Source organism: Ambystoma mexicanum, chromosome 9, assembly GCF_040938575.1.
Source record: "Ambystoma mexicanum isolate Mex_15411 chromosome 9, UKY_AmexF1_1, whole genome shotgun sequence".
NCBI lineage: Eukaryota > Metazoa > Chordata > Amphibia > Caudata > Ambystomatidae > Ambystoma > Ambystoma mexicanum.
The window spans coordinates 691,980,777-692,003,076 of NC_090931.1; positions in this window are offsets into that span (position 1 = coordinate 691,980,777).

A 22,300-nucleotide genomic window follows, 5' to 3' on the forward strand; every position below is an offset into this window, starting at 1 on the left:
TTTACAAATGTAAAGGGCATGTTTTTTCCCTTTCTGACCTTTTTTAGACAAATATTGCCCTGTTCATTCACAAGGATAGAATGACTGGCTTATCCAATGCTTGTAATTTTAGTTTGAATTGTATGTAATTAGTGATATGTATGGTGCCCAATTGCAGGCAAGCTGCTTCATGGTCTTCCCAGACACATTCTGAGGTAAGCAGCCCCCCCGTAGAACCTCATTAACTTAATTTAAAATACAGTGAGGCGTTTAGAGACATTGGTATTTTTGTAAAGGTACACCTACTTATATCCAAATCATTTGAAGAACTCCTATTGTGTTTCTTGGTTCTATGTCCCTTTGCCGATAATTGTTGCATCGTAATTTTTCCTGAAACAATTACTACGAAAAAACTCACTGATTTGTATTTTTTTATTTTGGTGGATACCCCCGAAACTCCCCCTTTCCCTATGGTATTACCTCTAGCCCCCTCCCTGCCCCTGTTAACTTCTTCCGCCCTCCCCTATATAATTCAATTAGATTTTTCATAATAATTTGTTTGGTAGAAACGACCTTAAAAAAAGATCATGTCGGCAAAACAAGGTAATACTTGTTTCTTAACTAGAAAAAAAACGTACTTGACTGTGATAGCCCCTTTCCTGTGTTGAGGGAGCTCTGAGTCTTGGTCCTCTGAAACAAGACACAGATAAGTAAAGAGACTTGGGCACAGAAGGCTCTGATGCTCGTTCTGGAACTGAATCCACGTGCCGAAGTGTGTGCTATGCTCGAGTGTATCGCCTTGTCCCGTTCTGAAAATGTGTAGAATGGAGGCACACATCCTGAACATCCTGACTTATTATTTGTGAACACTTCTTTATTTTTCATTTACATTATCCCACACTATTTGTAAATTAGCGGTAAGGATTGGCAACAGTTTTTCTTTAGTATAGGCCCTTTTTATGTTGACGAGTCTACACTAGGACTGCGTTATTATTATTTGATGGTCGTAGCTTGCTCCCATCTTTGATTTAGGTTAAGATAGGCATTTATCACACCCATGTTAAAAGTTCAATATACACCATTGAACTGTGATCACTTGTGTCTGTCTTGCTTCGATAGCATGCCTTCCTTACAGAGGTGAGTATATTCTGATACAGATTCTACCCGTGAAGGGGGAGAATTAACTCAGCTATAGAGTCTGCCCCAGCAAGTGGGAGAGTTTATTCTGCTAAAGAGTCTCCCATTCAAGGGGGGGTGTTTATTCTGCTACGGAGTATCCCCATCAAGGTGGGATTTTATTCTGCTACAGTGGCTACCCTTCAAAGGGGAGAGCTTATTCTGCAACATAGCCTCCCTTTTAAGGGGCAGCGTTGAGTCTAACACAGGGTCTCCCTGTTCAATAGGGTGAGTTGATTCTGATACAATGTCTCCCCCTTTTAGGGGGAGAGTTTATTCTGATACAGAAACTTCACTTTAAGGGGGAGAGTTTATTCTGGTACAGTCTCCCCTGTCAAGGCATAGAGTTTATTCTGATACAGTCTCCCCTTCAAGGGGGAGAGTTTATTCTGGTACAGTGTCCCCCCCCATAAATAGGAGAATTTATTCTGCTGCAGAATCTCCCCCTTCAATGGGGAGAGTTCAATCTGACAGAGCGTCTCCCCTTCAAGGGTGGGAGTTTATTCTGGTACAGAGTCTCCGACTGAAGGGGGAGAGTTTATTCAGCTATAGAGTCTGCCCCAGCAAGGGGGAGAGTTTATTCTTCTAAAGAGTCTCCCATTCAAGAGGGAGAGTTTATTCTGCTACAGAGTATCTCCCACCAAGGTGGGAGTTTATTCTGCTACAGTGTCTACCCTCCAAAGAGGAGAGCTCATTCTGCAACACAGTCTCCCTTTTAAGGGGCAGTGTTGAGTCTGACACAGAGTCATCCTGTTCATTGGGGTGAGTTGATTCTGATACAGTTTCTCCCCCTTTCAAGGAGGAGAGTTTGTTCTGCTACAGAGTCTCCCCCATCAAGGGGTGGGGGGGGGGTGTTTCTGCTGCAGCCGGGGGAGCCCTGAGTCTTGGTACAGAAGGGAAAAGCAAATCCCAAGTACACCAATGAAATACACAAGCACGAGAAAAAATCTAACGAGTATAAAAATGAACTGTGCAAACACAGCCAAAAAAATAAATATGAGAAAAAAAAAGGAATGTAATATGGAAGACCTTTCAAATAAACGAGTTAAACAGTCCTAGCCTCCAAATCCTGCAAGCTTGAAGTGAGCTTTACCAAAGAAACCTGGATGTCCCAATTGCCACGTTGCAGTAATTACTTAAACTGGAGAGCAAAGTGGGGGCTTTTTTTAGGCATTCAATGGCCACCACACAAGTGCCACCTCGGCAAATTCATCATTTATAGGAAGCTCTCTGCATGGACTCGTTTGCAATCCGCATTTCAATATTCTAAATTCAAAAACTGCTAACACCAGAGAGTGATGAAATGCTTTGAATTAAGAATAACCACCAGTAATTGCTGTACGCAGCTGATGGTCCCTTAGCCCATCTGCACAATTACAGGAGATCCGCCATATGCCAATCAGACTGGACCCTGCCACCAATAGGAAATGTACTGTCCAAATTCTATGCTTCTTCTCCCCGCCTGCTAACAGGGCCTCGTTTATGGGGAGCAGCTTAATCTCGCAGATGCTGTGAGCGAGGGGCCCGCATCTCGACCTACCTGGACCGGCTAGTCAGTCTACCCACAAATGCTAAAAAATTACTGATGTATGATATGATATGATATGATATGGCATTTATAAACAGCCTCTTCACAAGTGTTTCTAGGCAAGATATGTAAAGCTTTGCATTATTATAACCACTAGCAATTACTGTGCACATCTGCCGTTCAATCATTTGGTATTTTGTCAACTCTATTTAAAGAAAAATCATGCATATTTTAATTAAAGATAATTGAAGCTAAAATGAATATTGTGTGCCTCAATAATTGTTCATGCCACAAGTATTATAAATCGATGACACCATCTCCTCCCATTAAAGCTGTAGGTAGCAACATTGTTATTGTTGAATTGCAGCTCCATATATGTGCCACAATTTACAAAGCATTAGTGTTGATAATAGCTCAGAACTACTGACACTTCACTGCATCAGAGCCTATAAATATATGAGAATGCAATACAATAAATGTTTTTCTGTGCAAAGCTTCGATTATATCACAGTTTTCTTTTTTACTTTGCTTTGCACTCAATCTAGATGCTAACAACGCATGTGTGCAACTACCGAATAAACTAGCATTTGGTGGTACATGAATGCCAAAGGCATCCATTTTGTTAATTGCTCTACAGTTGGAGCTGACAAAATGGAGGCTTGGACTAAAACTGTTAGGATACAGTCAGAAATAAAGAGATAAATAATCTTTGATTGTAGAAAAGTAGAATGACTGGGCAACCTGTGACCCTCCAGATGTATTTGGCCTACAACTCCCAACCCCGCCCTAGGCAGTATATTCAATGATGAGGGATTATGGGAGTCATGGACCAAAATATTTGAAGGGCTGCTGCATGTTGCCAGCACTAACGTCCGTGTGAAAGGAGAAAATGAATCTAGGCCTGTGCATGTACCTTGCACTCTACATTGTGTATATTGGTGTCTTGAAACACTTCCAGATGCCTTGAAACACCATTTGTTGTATAGGCGCCTTACAAATATCTAATAAATAAATAAATTAGCGCTGAAGTCACCTTAAGACTGTTTCGGAGCACTGTGGTGAAGAGGAGAAAGGGGGTCATAAGAGAAAGGGGAAGAACAAGGAGACGTGAGGAGAGGTTGGAACAGAAATCGGGTTCTGACAGTGAAAATAAACACAGTGTGACAGTGAATCAGAATGTAGTGAGCACGGTGAGATATGGCTAGGACAGGGAGGTCGCAGGGAAACGTTCTGTTCCTCTTCCCCCACAATGGAGCTCATTTTCCAAAGTAGTGTAACGTGAATGAAAGGCGTAAACGTATTGGGTAATGATTTAAGCCTTTCCTTCTAGCCATGCCACATTTTTAATCATTTGTATGGAGGAGAGGTGGGGCGGAATGTAGCTTGCATTTCCGATGCCTTCGTTCCTCGACCCTAGACAAATGCTCCCAAATTTGCACCGGCATGCATTCTCTTCCCGGTGCAAATGCTGGAGATCCCTACAGGGTCCGCCGGTTTTATTCACCAGCATAAAACAGGTGGGCCCCATAGGGATCCATTGCACATGCTGCCTGCCATGGATGGGTGCATGCCAGGCAGCGAGTACAATTAAATGTATTACTACATGCTTGCATGTTAAGCAGCGTTTAATTGTGACTGTGAATGCTGCTTAACATGCTTGCATGGTAACCCACGTTCATAATTAAAAGAAAGCACTCCCATGCAGTGTTTTCTCACTTTGCACAGCGCAGTGCAAAAGAGCAGGGCAAAAGGCAGTGTGCATTTGTGCACACCGCCTTTTGTCCTGCACATTTGCATCTGGAGCGCAAATGACAAACGTTTGTCAGCAGGGACCTGATTGCGCCTGTGTGCAAATGTACCAGATCCCTGCCGTCAAATGACGATCCAGAGCAAAATGAGATCCAATGCCTGCAGAAAGTCCCCCTCAAACCCTTTGTTTCCTGTCACTCTTCCAAATGGATATATTTTCCGGGCGAGCCCAGTGCCAATCTTAGTTGAAGCAAGGGAGAGGAGGGCACTCCCAGTACAAGCCCTATCTTTTCCTTTGGAACACTGTGTTTCAGAGATGACAAGGATATTAGGGTAAAATGGGATGCTAAGGGGCAGCCTGCAACCATGCCCGCCCATGACCCTAAGCTGTCTGGGTGGCCCCTCATGCTGACATATGTGGGTCTATTGAGAGAATGTTTGAAATGCGTGGAGTATGCAGGCTGCAAAACGGTCCCCTTTTTTTTCCTGCAAAATTAGGCCACACCCGTGCAAGAGGGACCTCAAAACAGTTACTGAGTCTTGCACTTGTAGCTCAAGGGTCAATGGTACGCCGGTCTAATAGCAAAGCGGGTAGATGGCTCACTTTGGTATCCGTGCAGACGCTGCTGACTCAGGTTCGATTCCGGCTGGGCTAAACTCAGCTTTTCATCCTTCCGAGGTCGGAAAATGAGCACCACACACCGTGGGTAATAATAAGCAGCACTCAGATACCTGAGGGTTTGAAGTGCTATATAAATATTAAATTATTAGTATGTTATGTTATGCCTCCTGGGTATTTGCAACTCTATAGTAAATGAGGATGCAGAAGGGGGAGTGGGTACGAAGTTAAGAGGATTTTGCTTGTGGAACCCATATAACTGGTTGCAAACTACAGACTCTGGGGGTCATTATGAGGTTGGAGGTAATGGAAAAACGATGCCGGTAAGGGATTACCGGCACCGCATACCACTCCGGGCAATTACGACTCAACAACCTGGTATTAGTGCCACCGCTGATATCGTGCTCCCCCATACCGGCATGCGCGCAGGCACATGGCCCTTCGGTCCGGCAATAACGAGAATGGCGCTAACAGGAGGACATCACAAGTCATGTGGACATGCAAATACCGGCATCATGAAGGCAGTAATAAGGGATACCGGGATGCCGGCATCACCGGCATTGCGAACCACCCGCAAACAGCAATGTGCAGTGTTCCCAACTGCCACAGGTGCACACAATCAGCACAGGTGGAGGCAATGGAGTCTGGCCCAGCACAAAGGGAGCACATCCACACAACACACCCCTTTCCACACCAAAATGATTCCACTTGTAGTAGCAGTATTGGGGCTGGAGGACATGCTTGTATTGCTACACCAGCAACAACAACAGGCACCACAGAGGTGACGCAGGAGGAGAAGGAGGGTGGGACAGGCCCAGCATGCCCCACCAGTGCAGCCAGTGGTACCACGCAGGCAGCCCCTAATCCCTCGCATCAGAGCCAGTCCATTCAACCTAACCCCTGAGCAGATCCACACCCTTTACCGTCTGGACCGGGACACCATCACCACAATTGTGGACATGATACACAACGACATTGTCAGCCTGATTGAATTACGCACCGCCATCCCCCCTCTTCTGAATGTAGTGTCTGTGCTCCACTTCCTGGCCAGAGGCACCTACCAGCACACAGTGGGGCACATGCATGGCATATCACGACCCTTATTTTCTCGCAAGCTGAACCAAGTGCTGGATGCCCTCCTGAAGCACTCAAGGAACTACATAACCCTACCACGGACTGCCCAGGAGATATTTGACACGAAAGTTGGCTTCCATGCACTGACAGGCATGCCAAATTGTATTGGTGCACTTGACTGCACGCATGTAGAATTGGTGGTGCCGCATGCCACGGAGGCGGTGTACCGCAATCGTAAGATATATCACTCCATCAATGTACAGATGTTATGTGACTCCGGCAAGATCATCACACCTTGTTTTACCCGATTTCCCGGATCAATTCATGACTCAATGGTCCTGCAGAACTCCACGCTACCACGCTACATGGAGAGACATGCAGGACGACGTGCCTGGCTGCTTGGTAAGTCGCATAACAGGCACATGGCAGTGTAATGGGGGGAGAGATGCACACACCACCATGGCGTCACTGGTGTGGTGACAGCACAAAGTCCACATTGCAAAACACTGTGCCCCAAAGCATCCCAAACTGAACATGACTACCAATCCCCAGAGCAATGAAGGAAATTGCACACCTATTACAGCATGCCTAACTTACAACCTGCCTACATCCCACAACATGTCCATCAACCATCATCAGACCTCACCCTCCGTAACACAATCCAGCAACATGCTGTGAGTATGCACAATGGGCCTCATTACGAATCAGGCGTTAAGGGGTTAACGGCGCCGTAAACGGCGCCGACCCTTAACACCTGATTCCGAGGTCCCTTAGCGCCATGGTGAGTTTAACGCCTGCTTTTTGCAGGCGTTAAAATCAATGGCGCTAAGGGACCTTGGTGCTAATTACGCCACCGTAATTTACGGTGGCGTAATTAGCGCCTTCCCTACTCCCATTATGCCCTATGGGGCAAAAATGGGAATGGGGAAGGGTAAAATGGGAAATGGGGATTTACCGCCCCACTCACCTTGGAATGGGGCGGTAAATCCGCCATCCACCATGGTGTAAACGTAGTTTACACCATGGTGGTAAGGGTACGACCCAGGCGGTAACTTACCGCCTGGGTCGTAATGAGGCCCAATGTAAATATCTGCAGCAATTCACAACACAGGACAAGCATCCATGAGAGTGTACAAATCAATTCCACCAAGACTATACACTGCTTTTCACAGGGCCACCAGCACAGTAGCACTGCATGTCACCATGGAAATAATAAGCGCTGAATGACAAATAATGTGGAGACTTCTGGCAACACTGCCAGTAACAAAATTACACCAATCACTACACATCACATAATGATAACAAACACAGCGGAAAACATCCACAGTGCATGCAGCACATCAAGGGAGTGTACGGCCTGTATCAACTGGAAGACCAGGGACATGTGCATATGAACAACAAGAATCTGCAGGCATGTGTGATAAGTACAGGTGTCCATCAGGAATTGACTTACACATACCTTATTTTTCACCCATGCAGGTGACAGTGGCTATCCCTTGAAGACGTGGCTCCTCACCCCTGTCCGGAACCCACAGAACAGGCACGAAGAGGACTACAATCTCTCCCATACCCGTACCCGTGTGGTCATCGAGCAGACATTTGGCCTGTTGAAGGCATGTTTTTGCTGTTTTAGCCGGTCGGGTCGGGCACTCCTCTACAGGCATGAGAAGGTGGCCAAGATCATCATGGCATGTGTCATGCTGCACAACATGTGCATCCGACGGAACGTGTCTCTGCCCCCTGACATTGAACAGCAACCACCAGTTGATGATGAGGAAGATGAAGAAGATGTGGTTGCACATCATCGCGGTGGCGATGTACAGGAGGGACGTGCTGTGTGCCAGTCAGTGATTAGCTATTACTACTAAGAGACATGGGTGCTGAGGGTGCCATGAATGTGGGACTGAGGGCACTGGGTGTGGGAGTACATGGACACTATGCACTGTAAACCAATAAATGACACATACACAATAAGGAATGTCCAGGATAGTATTTTTTCAGGTATACAACGGGTGTATTTAACAGTAAGAAGTAAAAAGTGCTCATACCCTCCACCTCACACACACCCCCTCCCATCTCCCCCTCGCCCCACAACTCCCCCAAACCCCCTTCCCGCACCCCTCCCCCACAACTCCCCCACACACCCCTCCCCCCACAACTCCTTCACACGCCCCTTTCCCCCTCCGCTCCTCCCCCCACAACTCCCCCACACATGGCATGCAATATTATGGCACTCGAGTCTCCATAGGTGTGCACATGCAGGCTGAGCCTCCAACTAATGGCCTGTGTCTGACTCTGGGGGTGGCATGTTGCAGCAGTGCATGGTGCGCACAGACCTGCCCAGGGGGCTTGTCTTTGTGGAGCTTGAGGAAGACCCTGTGGGTGCATGCTCAACTGTCGGGCAGGACGCAGAGCCTCCATGGCATCCGCAATCCTGCCAAGGACCTGCCGCACAGCCGACAGCTCCTCATATCTTCTGTGTGCTCGCCTCTATGGCCCCTTTCATTGCCGCAGTGTTGTCTCGGGCCTCCCTCCTCATCATATCACCATCAGTGACGTACTGTTTGACTAGGCCAGTCAGCTCCTGCTGGCGCGCCTCCATCTGTGTCATCCTGAACTCCCATCCAGGACCCGTGTGGAGGTGGATGGCAGGTGTGGCAATGGGCCCAATTCTGATGTGTCCTGTGTGGGGCTCTAGGTCACTGCTACAGCCTCTCCTCCCGACTGGACATGAGAGGTGCCATCGGAAGAGCTGATGGGTGTGTACTGGTGTTCTTGGGAGGGGCTTGGTGTGCCAAGGAATTCCATGGAGTGTGAGTCCTCCTCAGGGACAGAGACCTCGCCTTGTGAAAGGACCTCATCGCCACTCTGTGGCGCAGTGGCAGCTGGCTCCGCAACCAAACTGGTAGCTGCAGACAGTGTCCCATCTGCCACCGACTCTACAGCTGCAGATTCCACAGGTGTTGGGACTTGAGGAGTTGTGGAAGACCCATGACGGCCCTGTACCCTGGCATCCAATGGTGTCTTTGTCCTCGGATGCAGATCTGCCTTGCCAGTGCCCTTGGAGGTGGAAGGCCTGTTGGTTTCTTCCCTGGACTTGGTCCTCTTGGTAGGTGTGGTGGCCTGTGCTGCAGAGTCCTCTGCATCGCTGTCGTCATCTCGGCCTGCGGGGGACCATAAGAGGCACAGCATCAGTGATGGTTGTACATGCATCATGCATACAATGGTATTAGTGCAGTTGTACACATTTGATGACTAGCTGTCCTATTCTTGTGTCATACAGGTTCTCTGCCATTTGGTAGGGGTGCTCAGGCATACGTTAGGTTCAGACATGTGTGAGGTGGTGTCTGCTGTGAAACATGCCTTTGTGTTGTGGACTGCGTGCAGTGTGACACATGCCGCTTCCCTGTCTGTGGTGTGTGTCAGGTATGGCATAGGCATGCTGCATGCATGTGGATGTGTAAGTGCTGGGGACGGCATCTTGGCAGGGATGTGTCCATGTGTGTGTAATGGACAATGCATTGCCTCATGGCACAGTCACATTTGTGGACTATCATCATACTTTGCAATACTGTGTTTCCTTAGGACACTCACCTCCATCTGCCGATGACGTGGCTCTATGTTCCATGTCTCCCACACCTTCTATTGACTCCATCCCGATTGTGCTGGCGCAGGTTTCCTCCCAGCAGCTGAGTTTGATTGGGGAGTTAGAGCCTCTGCCAGTAGCCAGGCCCTGGCTCTTGTTGGCCGACAAGATATTGCACACTCTGAGGCGCAGGTCGTCCCAACGTTTTCTGACGTTCTTTACTGTGCGGGGGTCTGTGCCAACCGCACTGACTTTCAGGGCCACTTGCTCCCAGATCTCCTTTTTTTAAGTTGTACTGCTCTTTTCAGGTCTGTGGCAAAGACCACCTCTGCATTCTCAGCCAGAGTGTCCGCAAGCATGTTCATTTCATCCTCGGAGAACCGCTCCTTGCGCTGCCTGGATGCCCCTTTCTTAATAGCCTTTGGCATGGTGCTGGTGGTGTGGTAGATGTTCTGGTGTTGGTTTTAGGCTCCAGGTCTTGTGTATCGAAGATGGCAATGGATTGTGTTTTTCAAGATGGCCACCATGCCATTTCCCCTTCCGGCGCGATGACATTACTTCCGGTTCCGGTATTAGCGGGGTGGTTATTAACGGGCCCACTAATGCCGGGAACATTATTTAGAGGGGGACGGAGGAAGAAGGGCTGTCAGCGCTTTCAATGATGCCGCTAAGGGATGTTTTAGGGACTTTTGTGGCAAGCCGGTACTGTCGATACCGGCATGCCGCTATGCGCATGCACGCATTCTTCTAATCGGCCGCTGTTAGCTGCGGACCCGGTATTGCCTCCATGCCGGTGAAAACTGATTTTTACCGTGAATCTCGTAATGAGCCCCTCTGACTTTCATCAAGACAACACTGCCCCTAAATTGCACAAGATCCGGACTAGTGATGGCAATGCATTAAGTGCTGTGTTAATTGAGGCTAGTAGACTGATATGCAGCTAAATGTCTTCTCTGTGAAAAAACAGTGAGCTAAAGACTTGGTTAAGACTCTCCGAGGGGCCATCCACCCAAGAACATGTCAATGGGCTGTGTTCATGTTAGTAGAGAGTTTCTCAGACCCCACTTCATTTTGCATACCAAGTAACTTTGGGTCTCGCCCTAAGTTACCAGGGGAATCCAGACGTGGACCACTTGCTCACTGCTCTTAGAGAGACACAGCTTCATCTCACTGATGATGCCCAACAAGGATGAAACACGTGTCTGGGGTTGCTGTGGTACTCTTGTTCAGAGTAGAATTGCCTAGCATTTCGGTGCTGGACTGCCTCTGGGCAGGGCAAAGACTGATATGCGGGGACATTTCTTCTCTGTGAAAAGAACAGTGAGCTAAAGACTTGGTTGAGACTCCCAGGGGCTATCCACCCAAGAACAAGTCAATGGCTGCGTTTGTGCTGGTAGAGAGTTTATCAGACCCCACTATGTTTTGCATACCAAGTAACTTTGGGTCTCACCCTAAGTGACCAGGGGAATCCAGACGTAGACACCTTGCTCACTGCTCTTAGAGAGCCACAGCTTCAATTCACTGATGATGCCCAACTAGGCTGAAACACGTTCATGGGGTTGCTGTGGTACTCTTGTTCAGAGTAGCATTGCCTAGCATTTCAGTGCTGGACTGCGTCTGGGCAAGATATTTCTTCTCTGTGAAAAGAACAGTGAGCTAAAGACTTGGTTGAGACTCTCCCAGGGGGTATCCACCAAAGAACAAGTCAATGTGCTGTGTTTGCGCTGGTAGAGAGTTTACCAGACCCCACTCTGTTTTGCATACCAAGTAACTTTGGGTCTCACCCTTAGTTACCAGGGGAATCCAGACGTGGACCACTTGCTCACTGCTCTTAGAGAGACACAGCTTCACCTCACTGATGATGCCCAACAAGGATGAAACACATGTATGGGGTTGCTGCGGTACTCTTGTTCAGATGAGAATTGCTTAGCATTTCGGTACTGGACTGCCCCTGGGCAGGACAAAGACCGATATGCGGGGCCATTTCCTCTCTGTGAAAACAACAGTGAGCTAAAGACTTGGTTGAAACTCTCCCAGGGGCTATCCACCCAAGAACAAGTCAATAGTCTGCGTTTGTGCTGGTAGAGAGTTTACCAGACCCCACTCCATTTTGCATACCAAGTAACTTTGGGTTTCACCCTAAGTGTTACGAAGTTCGTTGGTCGTGTACAGTATGAACAATCCCTCTGTCCCCAAGAAACACCCTGACAACACCAGAAATACTGTCAGCGTGATTATTAAGGCCACAGGTGGAAGTCCCCAAGCCAGGACGCGGGACAGCCGGAAGAACCCCTTGAGCGCTGTAAGGCAAGGTACAATGGTTATGTAAGTAGGAAAGCAGGACACAATCTTCCCAAATGCAAATACCAAAACACTGGAATACCTGTGAGGACTTGTGTCTTTCCCAAGGCTTAAAGAGGCGTGAACCTCCAGACTGTGGCTGGACAAAGCTGTAAGGTAGAGCAGGTAACCACCTATTGTAGGACCGAGGTCCTAATGAAACATGTGATCCGTAGAGAACTCCAGGCAGTCCGAGGTCAGAAAACAGATGATTCAATGTTCCAGAGCCAATGAAGGGTTAAGCAAGGACAATCCGTGTAACAAGCGTAAGTCGGCAATAGGCAATCCAAGTTCCAGAGTCAGTGAAGGGTTTAAGCAAAAACGATCCATGGAGCAAGCGTAAGTCGGCAATAGGCAATCCAAAGTTCCAGAGTCAGTGAAGGGTTAAGCAAAGACGATCCATGGAGCAAGCGTAGGTCAGAATAGAACAGGTCCTTGAACGAAGAGAGAGCGTCACATGATCCTAGTTGAAACAGCTGTGAAGCAACGCCTTCGGTTTTCGAACTCCTTTTATCCCTGGAAGGGATGCACGTGACAGTATCACGTGAGAAGTGAACCGAAAGCGTTGTAGCGTTGTTAGGCAACTAAGAGTCACGTGTTCCTGGAGTGAAGGAGTCTCCACTTGGTTTGCCACAGCCGTGAAGGGCGATAAACGCCAGCTCCGCCATACATGCCATGCCGTGCCCTGTTGTGTGAAACGCGAGTGGGAAACGAAGTACATGGATCTGAGCGTGTGTGCCGGGGAGCGCGAATAGAGGTAGACGCGGAGGGGCGTGTCCTTGACTTAGTAGGAAGCGGTGTGACACTAAGTTACTCGCGGAATCCAGACGTGGACCCCTTGCTCACTGCTCTTAGAGAGACACAGCTCCTCCCTACTGATGAGGTCCAACCAGACCGAAACACGTGTCTGGGGTTGCTGAGGTACTCTTGTTCAGAGTAGAATTGCCTAGCATTTCGGTGCTGGACTGCCTCTGGGCAGGACAAAGACTGATATGCGGGGACATTTCTTCTCGGTGAAAAGAACAGTGAGCTAAAGACTTGGTGGAGACTCTCCCAGGGGGTATCCACCCAAGAACAAGTCAATGGGCTGTGTTTGCACTGGTAGAGTTTACCAGACCCCACTCTGTTTTGCATACCAAGTAACTTTGGGTCTCACCCTAAGTTACCAGCGGAATCCAGACGTAGACCCCTTGCTCACTGCTCTTAGAGAGGCACAGCTTCACCTCACTGATGATGCCCAACTAGGCCGAAACACGTGTATGGGGTTGCTGTGGTACTCTTGTTCAGAGTAGAATTGCCTAGCATTTCTGTGCTGGTCTGCCTCTGGGCAAGACAAAGACTGATATGCGGGGAAATTTCTTCTCTGTGAAAGATAGTGAGCTAAAGACTCTGACTCCATTCTGTTTTGCATACCAAGTAACGTTGGGTCTCACCCTAAATTACCAGGGGAATCCAGACGTGGACCCCTTGCTCACTGCTCTTAGAGAGGCCCAGCTTCACGTCAGTGATGTTGCCCAACTAGGCTGAAACACGTGTATGGGGTTGCTGTGGTACTCTTGTTCAGAGGAGAATTGCCTAGCATTTCGGTGCTGGACTGCCCCAGGGCAGGACAAAGACTGATATGTTTAGGATATTTCTCCTCTGTGAAAGATAGTGAGCTAAAGACTCTGGGTAAGGCTCTTGTAAACCAGGACTCATGTCTGGCAGAGAGTCTCCCAGGACCCCCTTATTATTAGCATTCTCTCTGAAAAGAACAGTGAGCTAAAGACTTGGTTGAGACTCTCCCAGGGGCCACCCACCCAAGAACAAGTCAATGGGCTGTGTTCACGCTGGTAGAGTTTCCCAGACCCCACTCTGTTTTTAATACAAAGAGGATTTAGAAGCACAAGAGTGATGAATTATGAAGCACAATTTGCCCTTACCAAGGGAGCAACGCCTAAATTCAGACTTCAGCTGCCCCAGGCACCACTACCTATGGCACCACCCTCCCACAGGGCTCAACTCCTTCCACAACCCAAATTAAAACCTATCCAGATCACTCTGGTATCTTCCATTCAAGCGTATTTTACTAATTTTACTTTGCGCAGAACCAGCCTATCCTTTTGTAGTGAAGGCCAGGAGGCAAGGAGTTCCGTAGGCATGTGAGTATGTTGCCTAGTGAGAACGTTGGCTCTGCTGGAGGCTCTGGCTTCAGAGAAAGTGATCTGGTTAGAATCATCCACAATTTTTGCCAATCTGTGTGGCCAATCACAGGGGAAGGATGTTTGGAAAGACTCTCATGCAGATTGCAGAAGCAATTGGCAAAGGCCTGGCTGCGAGTGTGGTGAGCAGAGAGTGTTGTGTTGGAGGCCTGTGTGATCCGACACAGATCCCCGATGTAGACAATTTGTGTTGTTTATAAGAAACGGACGTGGCAAGCATTGGCTCAGGAGGAGAAGCTCTTAAAAGTCCAAAACGAGGTTCGCCATGAACTGGGTGAACAATGGTATAGTGAGTCTCATTAGCAGACGGGTGGTAATTCAGACTCGATTACCATTACCACCACTTGTAATTAGTCCAAATGTGCCCAATTATACCTCGAAAAATAACAGCGCTGATCCCCATTTTCAGTCTCTACAGGACTCCATTAGGATGTTAAAGGATGTACCACATGTAGTAAAATTCAGCTGCAGTAATTCTTCCAGTTTTCAGTACTAATGTAGTGGAAATACCTGCAGTGAAGTCATGGAGGTATCTGCTCTACATTACTGACAAACCCATATTATGGTGATGCACTAAAGTGATGTACTAAAAGTGGTGGGAATTCCATTACCACCCTTTTTACTGGACCCCTCTACTCGTAATGAGCCCCACTGCAGCAGGGAGGGGAAGAGTTCTAAGAGACTGGAGAATAAAATGGAAGAACTGCAATACAGAAATTATTAAATCTAGAATATGTGTTAAAGGGTAAGATGGCGTCAGAAGCAAAGTCAGAGGGTGGATGAAGAAAATGAGGGTGGCTAGGTTGCACTCTGTGATAGAAGAATGCAGTGGGCAGCTCATATGTATGATACATAGGGCCTAATTCATAGAATGTTTTGCATGCTGCAACAACACTATGGCCCTCATTACGACCCTGGCGGAGGACCATGGTGCAATTTGCACCATGGTCCATGGCGCAAAGCTGCCAACTCCGCCATGGGGGTTGGCGGACTTACCGCCCCATTCCGACCTTGGCGGGGCGGTAAGTCCCCAATCCCCATTTACCCTTCCCCATTCCCATTTTTGCCCCATAGGGTATAATGGGAGTGGGGAAGGCGTTAATTACGCCACCGTAAATTACGGTGGCGTAATTAACAACGAGTCCCGTAGCGCCATGGATTTTTCCGCCCGGAAAAACCAGGCGAAAAAAGCACCATGGCGCTACGGGAACTCGTAGTAAGGCGGAAAGGTATGCCATGCATTACGCTTGCGTAAACCCCTTTCCGCCAGGGTCGTAATGAGGGCCTATGTGTCTATAAAGTGCATTTGGTGGTGGTCAAAACATATTTTCCCGATTCATGGATCAGACGTTGCGTGACTTTGCGCGGCTTTGCGCAGGTCCGTCATGACTTTGAGCGGTGCTGAGCACGTTGCGCGACACACTGCACAAAGGGCCATGCAAAGAAACAAATAGGGGGCAGAACATGCATATTTCCCATTTTCACCGCAAAATGAGAATGAACAATGAATGACATGGGCGTACTGAGGGACGCACCATGGAAAGAAATTACATGCCCAGGCAACGCAAACCTAACCGAATTCATGGATTACAAAGTACAACTTCACGTCGGGAAAAGGCACACGCAAACCTTGTGATCTTATCGCCACATGACATGAGACTAATGTATAGCGTGCAAAGGAAACATATTTAAAGCACACAATGCACACCATTCAAACGTCTCTCTACCAGGATGAATCCAGCTATAGTTGCAGCAATAGTATATGTCCATGGAAGGAGGAGGAGTATGGTGAGGGACAGGATTTTCCACCCATGTAAACACTGGTATATACAAGGTATAGATTCTCTCCCCATGTCATCCTAGACGTGGTTAGGGAGTGGGAGGAAGACCTTGCATCACCCACCATCTGCTCCCATGCCCTGACACCCCTGGAGAAGTTGCAGACAACCCTTCATTGCCTAGCCACTGGCTCTTTCCAGCGTACCTGTGCCATTGTTGAGGGCATTATGCATGACATGCAATCCCTGCAATACACCGGAAATTCCGCTGCATCACATTATGTGTGTGTGTGTGTGTGTGGGCACATATACACGCTACACAAACTGAAGGCAAGGCAGAGAGCAAGCCAAGAATTTTATGCCATAGCATACTTCCCACAGGTACTGGTAGCCATTGTTTGCACGCATGTCACGCTAGAGCCCCGCACATCCCCTGAGCGACTGAGCACATTTACCGAAACTGGAAGCATTGGCATTCTATTAATGTCCAGGTCATCTGCGAAGCAAAGGGAATCATAATATATTTCAATGCAAATTTACTTGGAAGCACACATGACAGCTTAATTTACCGCAAGTCACCAATATACGGGTTCCTGGCATTGGGAATCTTTGGCAACACCTGGCTCATCAGTAAGTATCAACTATCATGCACATGCATGCAGTCACGTGGCACACTGATTAACAGACCATGACAATCAATGCTAACAACAACCATTTACACATTTACAGGCAGCAGTGCATACCCGCTCTAACCATTCCTGTTCACGCCATTCCAGAATCTTGCCACACCAGCTGAGGTAACGTACAACACAGCACACATAGCCACTAGGTGCATAGTGGAGCACACATTTGGGATGCTCAAGTGACTTTTCTGCTTCCTTGACCACTCTGGTGGCGTATTGCTACATGCCCCACCAGTAGTATGCAGAATCATTGTAGCATCTTGTGTCCTGCACAATGTTGCCATACGTCATGGTATACCAGTAGAGATGCAGGAGGGACAATGCCCTCAGCCACAGGCACCACCCATGCCTTTGGTCGCCCAAAGGGCACAGGGACAGGATATTAATGTTAATGTTAATGTTAATGTTAAAGGATATTTGTACCGTGCACTATCACCACCGGAGTGATCCCCTGGCACTCTGGCAGATCTGAAAAGGAAAGAGATTGGAGGTTGAGTTAGTGGCAATGAGCGGGATAAAAAGCGGTAATGTGCTGTTGGCAGCTTCAGTTCGGTTAGTACTGTTCGCTGAGCTTGGGGGTGCTTTCCGGTCGGTAGCATTCGTGTGCTGTTGTGCGAAGCTATGTGTGGTTTGTTTTGTTGTTGCGGTGTAGTGAGGTTTGTGCAATTTGTTGTGCTTTAGGGTTGTGGTTGTGTTTGGTTAGAGTAAGAGGTGTATGCAGAGGGGTGAAATTGTTATTGGGTTTGTTATTGGCCTCGCTAGAAGTCTAGAAGCTGTCTAGAAGTGATATGTGTTACATTTCCACATTCTTTCTAGATATGGCGAGTGAATATCTCAGCGTTTCTATCTGGATCCTGCACTGGCTAACATTCACAATCCTGTCTATATATAACGCACGCCAATATTCACAATTATATGCAAATGTGGCACTGGCCCACCTTCGAAATCCTCTATAGATGTGAAGCAAGCTAGCATTCACAATTCTATCTAAGTGTGGCACTTGCTAACATTCACAATTCTATCTAAGTGTGACACTTGCTAACATTCACAATCCTATCTATGTGTGATGCAGGCTAATGTTCACAATTCTATCTAAATGTGGTACTTGCTAACATTCACAATTCTATGTAAGTGTGACACTTGCTAACATTCATAATGCTATCTAGATGCGATGCAGGCTGATGTTCACAATTCTATCTAAATGTGGTACTTGGTAACATTCATAATGCTATTTAGATGTGACGCAGGGTAATGTTCACAATTCTATCTAAATGTGGTTCTTGCTATCATTCCCAATTCTGATTGGGTCAGGCACAGGATAATATTCACAATTCTATCTAAATGTGCTACTTGCTAGCATTCACAATTCTATCTAAGTGTGGCACTTGATAACATTCACAGTTCTATCTAAATTTGGTACTTGCTAACATTCATAATGCTATCTAGATGCGACGCAGGCTAATGTTCACAATTGTATCTAAATGTGGTACTTACTATCATTCACAATTCTGTCAGGTTCTGGCGCAGGCTAATGTTCACAACTCTATCTAAATGTGGTACTTGCTAAAATTCATAATGCTATATAGGTGCGACGCAGGATAATGTTCACAATTGTATCTAGTTGTTAAGCCGGTTAGTGTTAATATCCTGGTCTGTTATGGTCTGAGGGCAGGTAGAGTGGCAGGGCTTCTGGAGAAGAGTGATTGCTCTACTCCCCACCCAGGCCACACCTACTTTGATGGTTGCTGCTGACACCTGCAGACACAATCTGGAGCTGGCCTTTACCTTGGGGCCCTTAGCCGCAGAGGCTGCATGGGGAAGGTCAGTTAAGGTCAGTTATGAACAGGTGGACGTACCAATCGGGGGAGGTTGGCGGGCTGGGAGGCGGGAGGGGTAGGCGGGACTGGGAAAAGACACAAACAAAGGATTACACCCCAGAGACTGCACACTCTAGGTGCAGACCAGCACAGAAAAACAGGGTCAGAAGCCACAAAAACACTAGACACACCCACCAGATTAGCACACAGTGATCACCAAAAACGATTGAAAAAAACACTCACACCACTCCAATAGAGTACATGAAACAGGGCAAAAACAGATTATAATCAATGTACAACTACTTACTCAGCACAAACCAGCCCCTAAAGCTGTGTCCAAAGTGGTTTGCCTACCAGATCCTTCCAGATTGCAGTCCAGAAAGCAAGTGGAAAATGGCTGCTGGAGGCAAGGCACAGACACACCTGACTTTTCCAACCAATTGCAAGAGGGGAGGGCGAGACTGGGAAAAGGCCAGACACAAACAAAGGACTACACCCCAGGGACTGCACACTTTAGATGCAGGCCAGCACAGAAAAACAGGGTCAGAAGCCACAAAAACACTAGACAAACCCACCAGATTAGCACACAGTGATCCCCAAAAATGATTAAAAAAAACACACCACTCCAATAGAGTACATGAATCAGGGCAAAAACTGATTATAATCAATGTGAAACTACTCACTCAGCACCAACCAGCCCCTAAAGCGGCGTCCAAAGTGGTTTGCCTACCAGATCCTTCCAGATTGCAGTCCACAAAGCAAGTGGAAAATGGCTGCTGGAGGCAAGGCACAGACACACCTGACTTTTCCAACCAATTGCAAGAGGGGAGGGCGGGACTGGGAAAAGGCCAGACACAAACAAAGGACTACACCCCAGGGACTGCACACTCTAGATGCAGGCCAGCACAGAAAAACAGGGTCAGAAGCCACAAAAACACTAGACAAACCCACCAGATTAGCACACAGTGATCACCAAAAATGATTGAAAAAAACACACCACTACAATAGAGTACATGAAACAGGGCAAAAACTGATTATAATCAATTTGAAACTACTCACTCAGCACCAACCAGCCCCTAAAGCTGCATCCAGAGTGGTTTGTCTACCAGATCCTTCCAGATTGCAGTCCACAAATTAAGTGGAAAATGGCTGCTGGAGGCAAGGCACAGACACACCTGACTTTTCCAACCAATTGCAAGAGGGGAGGGCGGGACTGGGAAAAGACCAGACACAAACAACAACACCCCAGGGACTGCACAGTCTAGATGCAGGCCAGCACAGAAAAGTAAGGTCAGAAGCCACAAAAACCCTACACAAACCCACCAGATTATAACACAGTGCTCACCAAAAACGATTGAAAAACACTCACACCACTCCAATAGAGTACATGAAACAGGCCAAAAAAGGATTACATTCAATGTTCAACTACTCACTCAGCATCAACCAGCCCCTAAAGCTGCTTCCAAAGTGGATTCCCTACCGGATCCTTCCAGATTGCAGTCCACAAAGAACGTAATCAGCTCATGCAAACCTACTTCAAATGAATTCCAGCCCCCGTGAAACACATGCACAGTAAAGCCACATCCCTGGTGTCCGTCAATGATGAATCAGGGCTAATCCACCTTTCCCATAATAACACCCTGAGAATGTGTGTCTGGGAGAGGCAAATTATGCATGTCCATAGCTATAAAATCAACTGAACCAACAAATGACACAGTCATAGCAAGTGGAAACAACAGTATACATGTTGTTTACAGAAAAGCACACACCACAATCAATGAAATCCCCTACCACTTTCACATGCTCACCCTCAACAATTGTACAAGCAGACCCCCAACAACACACAGGAAAACACAAGTAGGAAGACACAGCATATAATGTATGCAGAAGGTAACACTTGTGAGAACTGCCCTGGCCACCCTAGGCATGTCTCACAACAATGCACAGGTGGAGTGATCACCCCATTCTCTGACAACGATTTAGCTCAAAGTACAAATCTACATCTAAATAGTCATACAGACTGAAAAACTGTCAAGTTCAGTTCAAGAAAAATGCCCATCTCACCTCACATCTTTTGCCTTGTGAGCCTGCTTCAGCTGTACCCAGTCATATATCCATGCTACCCTCCATAAGCATCCAACCCAGCCTACATTGCTGAGTTGTCACGTGCAGGCATACCACCATCCTGTGACCTTGCATAGCAGCAGCCATCTCGACTAGCAGAATGCCGTAGAAGAAAAAAATAATACACAGATCAGGTAACACATCCATGCACCCAATGACACTGCACCCTATGCCCCCCCTGTGTGTCATGCAACAATGGCAACCAATCACTCATAGGCCCCCCCCATCACCATGTCTCCCCCACACCCATGCAGCCATACCTGCTCACCTCAGGTCAACGCAATTAAAAAAAAACCACACAGTGACAGCATCCCCATCCACCACACCTCCGCTGCCCGCCCCTCTCAGTGCTATACAACAACGGCAAATAACGAATCACCAGCCTCCCGTCACCATGCCTCCCATGCCTTGCTCCTACTCACTGCTGATGAGTCCACTTGCGATCTCTTCGAATGTGGCCAGCTCCTACCCTCTGGTGGCCACTCCAGTGCCCAAGGCAGGGGCCAGGTTGCCACTGAGCTCATGCTTAGTCCTTCAAAGGAGGTCACCCATCCATTTGTGGACCTCTTTAGCAGTGCACCTCTTCATAAACCAGGTGTTTATGAGGTCTTTGACCTCCTGCCACATCCCTATTCACTAGGTGGGAGTATGGGTGTTGCCTTCTGAGGGGTAGAGATCGACACATCATTGCCGTGTACCATGTAGGCGTGCTGCGTGCAGCATGTTCCATGTAACTTAGGCGCTACGGCCCTTTACTCTGATATCTGCTGCCACCAATACGACAAACAGCATTACCCTTCTCCTGCCTCCGTGCCATTGTATTTGCCTCCTCCTGCTCTGTACTGCCTCCCACCTCGCCATCTACTACTAACTGGTCATGTGTAAGTACCTGCTGCCCAACAGCACTGCCTTGGCGTGCCTGCTGTCCCCCCATTGCCTTTGCTCCTGTGGCTGGCCTGTAATGCCCCCCATTGCCTTTGCTCCTGTGGCTGGCATATAATGCCCTATGGCCACCTCATCTGCTTGCTTGTGACTTCCACCATGCAACTCCACCACCAAAGCTCCACTTTCGATTTCAAGGACCCAGTTAGCCCACCCACATCTGCCTCGGGGGTTGCCATGTCTGATTCATCCTCCTCACCACCGAGCGGCACCCCCATGGTAGCGAGGCAGAGGGCTGCCAACTTCACCAACACTGAAGTTGGCATCCTGTGGATCGGATCCCGGATAATTATGATACCCTCTTCAACCCATCAATGCAGATGGGGTGGCAGTCCATTCCAAGAAGACTGTGCGTAAGTGCTGGGAGGACCTCAAGACCTGAAGGAAGGTGGTAGCAGCCCTCGAGGCAGGTGCCACTGTATAGGTGCACCGTGCAGGCTGCTACAAGATACCATCTGTCCAGCTGTGGGTCCTCAAGAGGGTCTACCCGGCCCTCTATGCCTAGATCTGTGAGTGGCAACGATGCCTGGAAACTGCTAGTGAGCACCCATGTGGTGCACTGCTCTACAGTGTGTGTGTGTGTGTGTTGTGCATTGGCATGCATGATTGCAGGTACTCCCTTCTGTATGCAGCATGTGTGTTGCAGTGTTCTGCAGGAGCATGCAGCCTCCTGGCAATGCTAGACATGTGTGATGGCAGACATC